The sequence below is a fragment of the Ostrinia furnacalis genome, unplaced genomic scaffold (assembly GCF_004193835.3).
Source record: "Ostrinia furnacalis isolate ACB-3 unplaced genomic scaffold, ASM419383v2 OfSCF6505, whole genome shotgun sequence".
NCBI lineage: Eukaryota > Metazoa > Arthropoda > Insecta > Lepidoptera > Crambidae > Ostrinia > Ostrinia furnacalis.
The window spans coordinates 191825-204166 of NW_021136744.1; positions in this window are offsets into that span (position 1 = coordinate 191825).

Sequence of the window (12342 nt, forward strand, 5' to 3'; positions counted from 1 at the left end):
CCCTAATGCTTTCCACGTTGATCGATTGGTAGCGGCCTGCATCCAGCGCTTCCCTGCTACCTTTACGATGTCGTCGGGCCACCTTCTTCAAATAACAATTTATATCTGTTTATTTCTTACAGGTTTATACAGTCAGAAGAGCCTCCTGAACTTCCAACACCTGGTCTCCGCGAAGCCTCTCAAGTTTGAGCTGCTGCCGATGGTTCCAGTCGGGATGTACCTTGTCCCTGCAATTCTGTCTTTGACTGTCAACTACATCATAGTGACTTTGCAAATGAATCATGACATCTAATTCAGTTTAGACAACTCCTTACCGACCATTAGATCCTTTCTGTTAAGAGCGTTTACGCCGTTTGGCGCAAAAACAGTACTTTTTCAACTCGTTACAATCATTAACCAGTAATATTACAAACATGTTATAGGCATAAATAGTTACTCAATTTCGTCGTCTAAATAGTTAATTGAGAAAATATTGCGATTAGTTTAGTATTTCAGAATTCTATCAAGATAAGTCCACACAGGTTTTCAAATTTCCACTTCAGCGTCACTTTACAAGCTGAATTTTTTATAAAAATACTGTGAAAACGATATAACAAACATTTATATCCTATAGCATAGGTCCTTAGGCAAATAGTTAATTCAGAAAATTCTTAGATTTAAGCATTTTACAATAAGAAATCACAAATTCAAAGAACGTGAAATACCCAAAAATCAAAGTAATTTTTACACCATTATTCTTCTTTAATGCAACATAAAAATAGCTTAATATAAAAAAATAACATCTTCTTTAAAATATTTACTTTGAAACGATATATAATTCATTGTTATTGTTTTGCTATAAGCATTTGAAAACTAAGTATTAAAAAACGCCGCGCGCGGATCATTTCCAATGATGCCCTTTGAAACGCCGCGCTTCGAGTAAACGCTCTTAAAGATATTTTATTTATCCACTCGACTCGACCGCAAAAAGTGCAGTCTGTGCCATTGTACTCGATAATAAAGTAGCATTTAGATAGTACCTACAATGGTTGTTCACACGAAGACGAATAGTGTTTTTTTACGAATCGTTTTTTTCACGATTTGTTGTTTTTTTTACGGGAGCAATGCTTTTTAAATACCCATGTTCACACGGTTTCGTGAAAAAAAAGACATTGAATCGTGAAAAATGACGGATACGGATTCGTCTTTTAAAAATCATGATTCGTTAAAAATCACCTATCGGCTTTTGAAAATCAATTCGGATATTTTGACGAATCGTTAAAAAACACGATTCCGTCATTAATGTGAACATTTATCCATCAACAAAACGTATCGTGTTTTTTAACGAATCGTCAAAGACGTATCCCGTTTGAATGCGCCCTTACTGGTGAAAGAATTTTCAAAATCCGTTCGGTATCTTTAAGCCTAGGCGCACACCAGCGACTTTTATTTGGCCGATAGTTAGATTTATAGCCCAATTAAACTATCGGCTAACTAAAAATCGGTGGTCTGCGCCTAGGCTAATTTCACCGATTACCGATCTTCCTACAAACAAACTTACAGGTTCTACGACAGTTAAATGTTAGGTTTATTGTCTTGTTGAAGTAATATTGGATTTATAAATATATAATGTTACAGTCAAAACTCATAATCAGTCAAAAGTGGTTTTGACCGATTATTATGGGTTTTGACATACATACCTAGTACATAACAAAAATAAACGTAGGTATACAAGATACGAAATTTGATGTTAGTGTATTGGAAGACTACTCAATAATATTACATGGTATGTATAATAAATAACTTAATAAATAAACAACTTGAGTGTTTGATGAATTTATTATTTCCCTAGGCGGTGAACGTTTAGACTCTAGTGTTAAAACTAGAGTAAACAGCACGGAATAAATTCATTACGCGATGGAAGACTTTAAAGTGATAAAGCTACTGTTTTCACTTGAAAAAATATTTAACGTGTATTATGACCTTATGTTTCAGACGCTTCGTAAACGCGTTTTTAGTATTTGTATGATATTCACTGAGTTAATCATTCAGTTTTTAGTCATTAATGAAATCTTTATTTTTGTTTTACACTCCTTGGGAGATGGTTGGAAAGAGTATATTTTGACGTGTTTTTATTTATCAAACAAACTCTATAGTGCTCTGACAATCTTCTATTTCGGCCCAAGATTTGGTGGTGAATTTAGAAAGCTTCTGTCGAATTTAACTGCATGTCATAAAACTGTGAAGCGCGATAAACACTACAGTAAAGCTCTTAAACAACTTAATAAAAGAGTCTTAAATTTAATGATCGTTTTTGCTGTATTTAGACTTCTTGTAGAGGTGTTTTTGTACGATCATATCAGTTCCCATTTGAAAATGTCAAGACCTTCAATTTATTTGTTCATGTTACTGGAAGTTTGGTGCGATGGTCGCGCAATGCTGAGTGTTTTCATGTATTATTCTGTTGTTGCTATAATAAGGATACTGCTTAGAACTGATAGGGCCTTGATCAAGCTTGCAGTCGCTGAGAGCTTACTTGGGGACCATCTCAATAGTTTTGCCTGCGTGTACCGACAATTGCACCACTCTGGTCACCTCGTGAATACTTGTTTTGGTCATAGTGTAAGACCCGGACTGGAAAGTGCTGTCTAACAACAAATAGAGGTGGTCCATGGTCATATATTATTCTCCGAGAGCATTACTCGTATATGCAATGACATCTATTTTTATTTCTTGTGTTTTGCTACAAAAGATAACAATGCTATACATAACCAGTATAGTGATAGTTTGACTTGATTGTGGCAGCACTTTTGCGGCAGTTATTCTATTGAGCATTTATTGTACTTATACAGGGTGTGGTTTTGTAATATCACGCCCATTTCAGGAGTGGTAGTACACATGAAAGTAATTGCAAGATAAAAATGAATAAAATTTTAAATATTTTAAACTATTATGTTGCATTTTTTACTATAAAATTATCACTTCACTTATTTACCGTTAAAATAGATATTGTTGCAATAAATCCCGTGAAGTGATAATTTTATTTTAAATATTATTTTATTAGTAAAAAACTTTGTTCAAAAAACTTTCGAGACGGCGCTTGTTACCGCCCGCACCACCCCCGCGTACCCCGCTACACCACCGAACACATGCGGCCGCCGCCCCGGGAGAGCGGGGGACTGACCTATCGGTCGCCCGCGTAATAATACCATTTACCTGATTTCATGAATTTTTCCAAGAAAATTTAAAACGTTTTTTTTGGCATTACTGTCGTGTATACTACCCCTGAGATGGGCGTTGTTTTACAAAACTACATCCTGTATTAGGTATATTGTAACGTTTGAACATTTTTATTTCAGATATTTCTTTTATTAGCGTCAGTAATACCACAGTTGATATTCGTATCCTATGTGGTGGTCAGTGGACTAATAACAGTATGTTTTTAAGATAAAATTGAACGATGTTAGGTATATGTATATTTTTGAAAGAATAAAATTGATTTCAAAACGTTTTTAATTTCAGGGATATACTTTTAATTTGACTCTGTTTAGGACAACACACCGCCTTCTTTCATTCATTACTATACTTTTGGCCGTTGCATGGAATGGACAAAAAGTGAGCAACGAAGTTTTTAAGCTGAAACAAACTTTGGCACAGATTCTATGTCGTACAGGTATAGACCTTTTCTATGAGTTACTCTTCATGTATGCGTCGCGATCCGGTACAATATAATGCTTTACAAAGCTAACAGTGTTGACATGAAAAAACATCAAGAAAAAAATAAGCTAATGTTTGTTTCAGATCTTGAGTTGACCGTTCAGAAGAGCCTAAAGGATTTCCACAAGTTGGTTTCCGTGGAGCCCCTCAAGATGGTGCTACTGCCCACCATGCGGGTCGGAATGTACCTCGTGCCCGCGGTTCTGTCCTTGTCTATTAACTACATCATAGTTTCCTTGCAAATGAATGACTATATCTAATCGACCACACCCACACGATCCAGTCAGCACTTACGAACACCTTGCTTTAGCTGTTTTGTCATCGTGTGACCTGTTTACACACACAGATTATAATATAGTACTTATTAATTTATTTCGAACAACTAGGATCATGTTATTGATATAGGTAGATTCCTACATCAGGAAATAGATCATCAGGTAGACTATTGTGAGATAAAGTAATTTTATGTACACAATGTCGTCTATTGTTTTGTGCATTTATTTAGGGACATAACGAAGTAATCACTTTAAAGTGAATCTTTATATAAATATCACTAAGGCTGAGTTGCACCACCAAACTTTGACCGTAACTATAACGAATACCAGTGATTTTTGTATGGAGCTTGACAGATTTTTGACGTTTGTTACAGTCAAAGTAAGATGGTGCAACTCAGCCTAAGTATTACAAGACATTGTCATTATATGACTAATGATTATGTACGTAGGTACTTTTATTGCACATACTTTAATTAAAAGATTCCGCTAAACGACTCTCCTTTTATTTAGTATGACGAGTCATTTTCTATGATTTTCTTTACTCTTCAGTAATTTATAGCGTGAAATAAGTAATAAGTTTACAACTTCACGTTAAAGCAAACAGCACTTTAATTCAATCAGACGAAACGGTGTAATTTTTCAAAGGAATTATGGAGCTTTAAAAGTCTAGGGACCGTCGTAATGTAGGCACACACTAACTAAACCGACCTCGTAGTAGAATATAATGAAAAAAATCATAATTTACATTTTTTATTGCAACGCAATAATGGCAACCAGTGCCTTATTTTTTACCTAAAATCAAAACATAGGTACGCCAATCAATCGACTGCGTGATTCGCTTAATAAAAACACTTTTGCAAGCTCATGTGGATAATAAACGATAATGATGTATGGTTTAAACTGCAACGAACCAAGTTCCTGTTATCGTTTATGTTGAGGCGAAACATCCCGCAAGAGAAATGACCACAATTTCGCTACAAAAGAGATAATTTAACAGGCCCGACCTTGCCCTGCCTTTTTAAGCCTCATATCCTTGACCAGTCTTATTTGACCCCAGGACCTTTTCTGGTCAGGCCAGTAATCCTCAATTTACTACGAGTTGAAAGGTCTCAGTTTTATGGACTTCTGAGGGTGTGTCATCTCTACAATGAATGGCTGTCAATATAGGGAATTGTGATGAAGAGTGAATGAATGTAGGCAGATGGTTTTTCCCTAATGAAGCTCTGTTAAAATATTCCATGATAAAAACTAAAAAGCCAGTAAGTTATTTCAACTGAATTTACTCGTACCTACCATACTGTACTGAAAGTTATTTTTAGGGCCCTGTAGTAAAAATATTTAAGTGTATAATAGTTGACNAGACTCTACTGAGGCCATCGAGCATACCTCTATATATTTCGAACTAATTTATTTCGAACAACTTTACACACACAGATTATAATATATTTGGAACTTAATTTATTTCGAACAACTAGGATCATGTTATTGATATAGGTAGATACCTATATCAGGAAATAGATCATCAGGTAGACTATTGTCAGATAAAGTAATTTTATGTACACAATTTCGTCTATTGTTTTGTGCATTTATTTAGGGACATAACGAAGTAATGACTTTAAAGTGAATCTTTATATAAATAAATATCACTAAGGCTGAGTTGCACCACCAAACTTTGACCGTAACTATAACGAATACCAGTGATTTTTGTATGGAGCTTAACAGATTTTTGACGTTTGTTACAGTCAAAGTAAGATGGTGCAACTCAGCTAAGTATTATAGTTCATTCAGTTTATGATGGTGATTTAGACAGTTGAAACATTTCGTTTCATGAATCCAAGTTTCTAAGAATAAAAATATTGAGGTGTAAAAATCAAACACGTTTTTGTGATTTCATCCTTCCAAAACAACAATTAATAATTATAATCTTTCTCAATTAACCTAAACAAGAATTTCAAATACTTATTACTTTATTATTTATTAAAATTTGTGATAAAATATTACATGAAATTCATAATGCGTTAATCGGAACTTTTGCTCATAGGGATGGACAAGAACAATCGCGACCAATCAATAATCGGTATGGTGGTCATCTCACCATCGAATCACAATAATCTCTTAGGAAGGTCAAAGGTTAGTCAGTACGTGTGCGTTTGCCTTATATGGCCGGTTGTGTTTTACGCGATTTCTCCACGAGTTGTTTGTCATTGTTATTTTGTTGTTTTTATTGAATAAAATGCATAATATTTATTTTTTTGTGATTTATTGTGTAACAACGTTTCTTCCATGTCCAGATAATTAAAATTCGTAAATATAATTTTGACTTTTCGTAGATAAAATTAAAAATCAAACAAATAAAAAGTCGATTAGATTTCTTAAGAAAATATTCTCGATTCTAAAAAATATCGATTAGATTTAAAAGAAGCGCCTCACTAAATAGAAGTGTCATAATCACTTTCTAGCTTACGCTGAATAGACTTTACAAGACATTGTCATTAAATGACTATAATGATTATATTATACGTATAGGTATTTTATTGCACATACTCGTACTTTAATTAAAAGATTCCGCTAAACGACTCTCCTTTTATTTAGTATGACGAGTGATTTTCTATGATTTTCTTTACTCTTCAGTAACAAGTTTACAACTTCACGTTAAAGCAAACAGCACTTTAATGGGGATGTTGCCTGGGTCAAAAAGCAAGAGTTTTAATAGTCCGTCAGTTAACTTATTAAAAAATACTCTACTCGTATTTTTCACTTTTTCAAACTAATGAACATTTAAAGAGATAAAGCGCCCCAAAGTTCATAAGAAGAGGCCCGTGACGTCAACGCTTGCTTAAAAATGCCGCACGTTGTGACGTCGTGCGCAACTTCAACGCACCATAACTATGTAATTATTTGTTAGATTGACAAATAAAATTATACGTGTCCAATATTTTTTGATATTAAACATTACGGACTAAAAAAATTTTTTTAGGCAACTAGCCTATTCAATCAGACGAAACGGTGTAATTTTTCAAAGGAATTATGGAGCTTTTAAGCTCCATAATTCCTTTGAATAAGTCTAGGGACCGTCGTAATGAAGGCACACACTAACTAAACCGACCTCGTAGTAGAATATAATGAAAAAAAAAACATAATTTACATTTTTATTCCAACGCAGTACCTAATGGCTACCAGTGCCTTATTTTTTACCTAAAATCAAAACATAGGTACGCTCATCAATCGACTGCGTGATTCGGTTAATAAAAACACTTTTGCAAGCTCATGTGGATAATAAACGATAATGATGTATGGTTTAAACTGCAACGAACCAAGGTCCTATTATCGTTTATGTTGAGGCGAAACATCCCGCAAGAGAAATGACCACAATTTCGCTACAAAAGAGATAATTTAACAGGCCCGACCTTGCCCTGCCTTTTTAAGCCTCATATCCTTGACCAGTCTTATTTGACCCCAGGACCTTTTCTGGTCAGGCCAGTAATCCTCAATTTACTACGAGTTGAAAGGTCTCAGTTTTATGGACTTCTGAGGGTGTGTCATCTCTACAACGAATGGCTGTCAATATAGGGAATTGTGATGAAGAGTGAATGAATGTAGGCAGATGGTTTTTCCCTAATGATGCTCTGTTAAAATATTCCATGATAAAAACTAAAAAGCCAGTAAGTTATTTCAACTGAATTTACTCGTACCTACCATACTTTACTGAAAGTTAATTTTAGGGCCCTGTAGTAAAAAATATTTAAGTGTGTAATATGTAGTTGACTACTCAGCTTAAATAAAAGTAATAAAAGTTTATTTAAAAACTTTAACATTTTTACATTGCATTGTTGAAAAAAAAAACTTGAATATTTATGTAAAAATGTCGTAATATACCTAGACAAAGTCTATGCATGTATAGTAAGGTCTATAAAGATTAATTAATTGCTCGCATTTTTTATTCAACGTGGTCCAATTCGAAAGCTCTACATTTGAATTTGAAAACAGTTCCAGTCTCCGTAGATTGGAAAACACAGGGAAAAAACTACAAGTCCCAAGAGTTATTTTCCGGTTTTCCGTTGAAGTGTACGCGCAAACCCTTGTCTATTGCTCGACACCCGATTTGGCGGGAAAATTGGACCAACCAATAGATACACCATCGACAACTTTTGGGGATTTTTCTTGACATCTTCAATAATCGCTTATTTCTATGTCAAACATGATAATTCGGTTAGCTATACTTCGTAAGAAATTTCCTGCCCGACGGCCATCAGCTCTACGAGTTATATGCCCCACCCACTGCTAGGTACTTGATTTTAGCGATTCTGCGGGCTATGTCAGTCACTCTGGTTCTCCAACGGATCTCCTCATTTCTGATTCGATCACGCAGGGAAACTCCGAGCATAGCACGCTCCATCGCCCTTTGGGTGACCTTGAGCCTTCTTATGAGGCCCATAGTAATCAGGCAGGAATGTTCTTGAGTGGCGACCACGAGCCGGAAGACATACGGGCAGGCGTCCCACTAGGTGGACCGACGATCTGGTGAAGGTCACGGGAGGTGCCTGGATGCGAGCGGCGCAGGACCGGTCTTTGTGCAAATCCTTGGGGGAGGCCTTTGTCCAGCAGTGGAAGTCTTTCGGCTGAAACGAACGATACTACGTAAATAAACATGAAACTTATGTGCAACATTGGTCAAAAACTACACTGACAAATTAAACCGATCAATTTGCTAGTAAATTATCTGGTTTTCGACGCCGTACGAATGCTAATTTAAACCATGTAATTGGAGTTTAATTAATTAATGATCTCAATATCATGTGCGAAGCCCTATCAAGAACAGACACGGCAGATTACACACGGCCCTGTAGGTAACTGTAATATACTGCTTTAGGTAGTAGTTGCCAGGGTAAACGATCGATCCACTAAAATAAGACCTGTTCTAGATCTTGATCGATGTTTTGACCTAGTAATTCATTAAATGGAAATATGAACGAATTCACTAACACATCTAAATCCGTTTCTAAATTGTATCTTGATATGTCATATTTAAATCAAATTCACACCACTCCTCAGACTTGAGTAAAGGAATGCTTTAGGGATCTTCAGAATAGACATACAAAAGATTCCTGTGGTAACCTGTAGTAGGTACATTCAGATGACAGTCGTAGATGCACTCAAAATTATGTACAATTAAATGCTGTTAAACCATTGTTAAACAAATAAAATTAAATAAAAAGGTAAGCAAAGCTTTTTTATTGATGGAGCTGTTCTGATCAAGCTAGAGCTTGATTTTTGATTCGCGCCACGCACTGTTATTGGAACACGAAGCCGTGGCTCAGTTATTTTAATTCGATACTATTAATATCGGTTATTTCAGTGGTTTAACAGAACATCATGTTTACAAATGAGATTTTGGCTTGACACACGGTAGGCCTTACTCTGTAGAACAATTTGGTTATATCATTTGTCTCTGTCACTCATGAAATGTGTGAAAGAAACGTACAAAGCAGCCTGCTTTGAAACGTGGTTTTGCTTTGCAAATAAAAACATTAGCCTGTAGTTGGCAGTCGTCTGGGGCTTTGTCCGGATAAAATGGCAAATTCAATTCTTTTGAAATTTTATTTTAATAGATAATTTAGCTTGTCTTATCAGATTTCGTGCAGAGTATCATGTCTGGACGCTGGGGCGGCGCTTTGTGTTGATAAATTGTTTTCAAGCTAACGAGGTTATTTTGCTTCTAATATAACAGGCTTTTCCATGAAAATATAAAATAGCAACTCGTGGAAAGAAATAATTTTACTAAAAGGTACCTATTCGTCACAATTCAAAGAGAGTGGAAAGGGTAACGAGCATAGACCTCGCTTGGTATAGCCTATTATTAGCCCTTATAAGTCGATCCAAGGTGTTTGCTACCACCTAGTACTACTATTCGCTCATGTGATCATGTCTTTAAATTAAGGTTAGAAGAGCCCTGTAACGATTCCTAGCGCAGACTAGTCTTCGTAACGTAGGTACTCATGATTTATGGGCTAGGATTGCAATAGAGTAATAGATAGATTGGCCAAAGAATAATATAGATAGAGATAGTACTACTTATTTAGTTTATTTTGTTCAGTTAACCACGTAAACAATATAACTTTGGTATTAGTAATTTTGGTATTGGTTCGGAACAAACTGCATTGAATCTATATTGCATGTTGTGTCAGCCTATAATTGTTGTTGCATTGTAACTTTGTTCATAATTGTAATTTTTAAGTGTACATGTTGTAATGTAACAATGTTGGTAGACCTAATAAATAAATAAATAAATAAATAAATAAATTATTTGATGTTAACGACAGAATATAATTCACGTTAAGCAGTAGGACATTTGCAAGTGAACTATCTTCACAATTTCTCTAACCCTCCACCAACGAACTGTTTAATGTGCTCTCGAGAAATAACGAAGACGTTTAATCAAACTTGTCTTGATTTATATTAGACTAAAACGCTGCGACACATGAACGAAAATATCACAAAGGTACACTCATATTAATATTTCGATGATGTATAATATTTCGATAGACATTTATCAATGTTATTTAGGTACTATTTTTTTTCGGAGACTCGTGTTGCTCGAACTTTTAAAGTAATTACTTTTTTAGGTATTCATTGAGACATGATTGATTTATGACAGTCTTTCAAGGCTTTTCAGTCTATTATTAGAGTAAAACTTATCGATAGAAATTGTAAAATATTTTTCTTTAAGACTTGGGAAGCTCATCCTAAACATAAGAGATCTTTTCACGAAAAGAGCCACTTACTATGTTTTTTTCGTTTGCTCTAGCAATATCATTCTCAGGAAGGCGAACCAGCGCGGTTAAGTAGGTATCATTAACAAATTGTTTTACAAGCTTTCTTGTTTTAACATAAGGTGAGAGGAGGGTTTTGTTGTAATGCTTGTCTTGTTTTGAAGAAATAATTTGATGTTACACAGTGATTTGTAGATTAGATACAACGAAGTGGAGTTGTTTTTATTTTATTGTGTTGTAAGTATAAATTGAGTCTCATACTATAAATTAGCAGAGTGTTTTATTTGCTGAATTTAATACTTACTTAAGTACGACATCTCAAAATGCCAGGAAATCTTTTGGAGAATAATTATTATAGTATTACTATCAGATATAGTCGCTTTTTAGATTCAAGGACACGGTTTTAACCCGAGCGGTGTGGGATAAGAGATGAGCTAAAGTTGTCACTTTTTATACACCGTGAGCCACCACGGGGCCACCATTATACAATTGCAAGAAAATGTATCGCCATACACAACTTGCAAGCCATATTTGGCCCCTAGAGTGATTAAAACCTACTCTAACTATAAACTATTAGGTAGCTCATATTCATGAAGCATTGCCAAATGCAATTGGCAACCATAGAGAAACTAGTCCAAGTAAGTGATTAATGCAATACTACAAACAGTTTGAGTCCTTCACAAACAATGCGGTGAAAGCTTTCAGAGGGATCGGCCTCAGACAAATGACATTACGGTTCTTTGGGACTCGAAATTCGTCCTTGGAAATGCTACAGACGTCATTAATGCGAGTGGGCTAGGGCTCCATTAGTAGCCAGGGGTCTACTGCGAAGAAATTATTTCGATGTTTTCGAGGGTGGTAGGGTACCATACTTATACAACGTTCATCATACATAAATGTGATGATGAATGTTGATTGATGTATCTCTGTAAGTATTTGGTATTATTATTTATTCATGAAATTAATATTTGTTATTTAACTTTGTGTTGTGTAAATGGTTGAATTTAAATTGAACTAACAGGAATACTAACAGTTTCAGGAATATTTAAAAAAAAAGTTCAAAATAATGTTGATCTATTTTGTTGTCCAAATTAACATGAATAAAATTGGGAATATTTGTAAGGGATTCTCTCTGAAGGGTATAAGGGATTAACTAAAAAAATATTTCATACAGAAGAACGTAGTTTCCAAATACCATAGACGCTTTTTATCTGGGAAACCTCATAGCTCCCGAGGGATGCGTTACAGTATTATGATAACGTTTTCGGTTGAGCGGCGGCACATTGGCTAAGTATAGTTGTTAATATAAAAAAAAAAGTATATAAGTATATAATATAAGTATATAAGCCGACACTAGACCATGTTAACATGGTCATGTAAATGGTATGGTGAAGTCAGAAATTTGATATCATCATTTAGATTTTTTTAATTTTCATACAAAATAAATTTTATAAAATCCGATTTATATGAAAATTAAAATAATTTAAATGAAGATATCAATTTTCTGACTTCACCATACCATTTATATGACCATGTTAACATGGGCTAGTGTCTGCTCATATCTATACCCATTTACCTAACACCCTGTATACTTTTTTTTT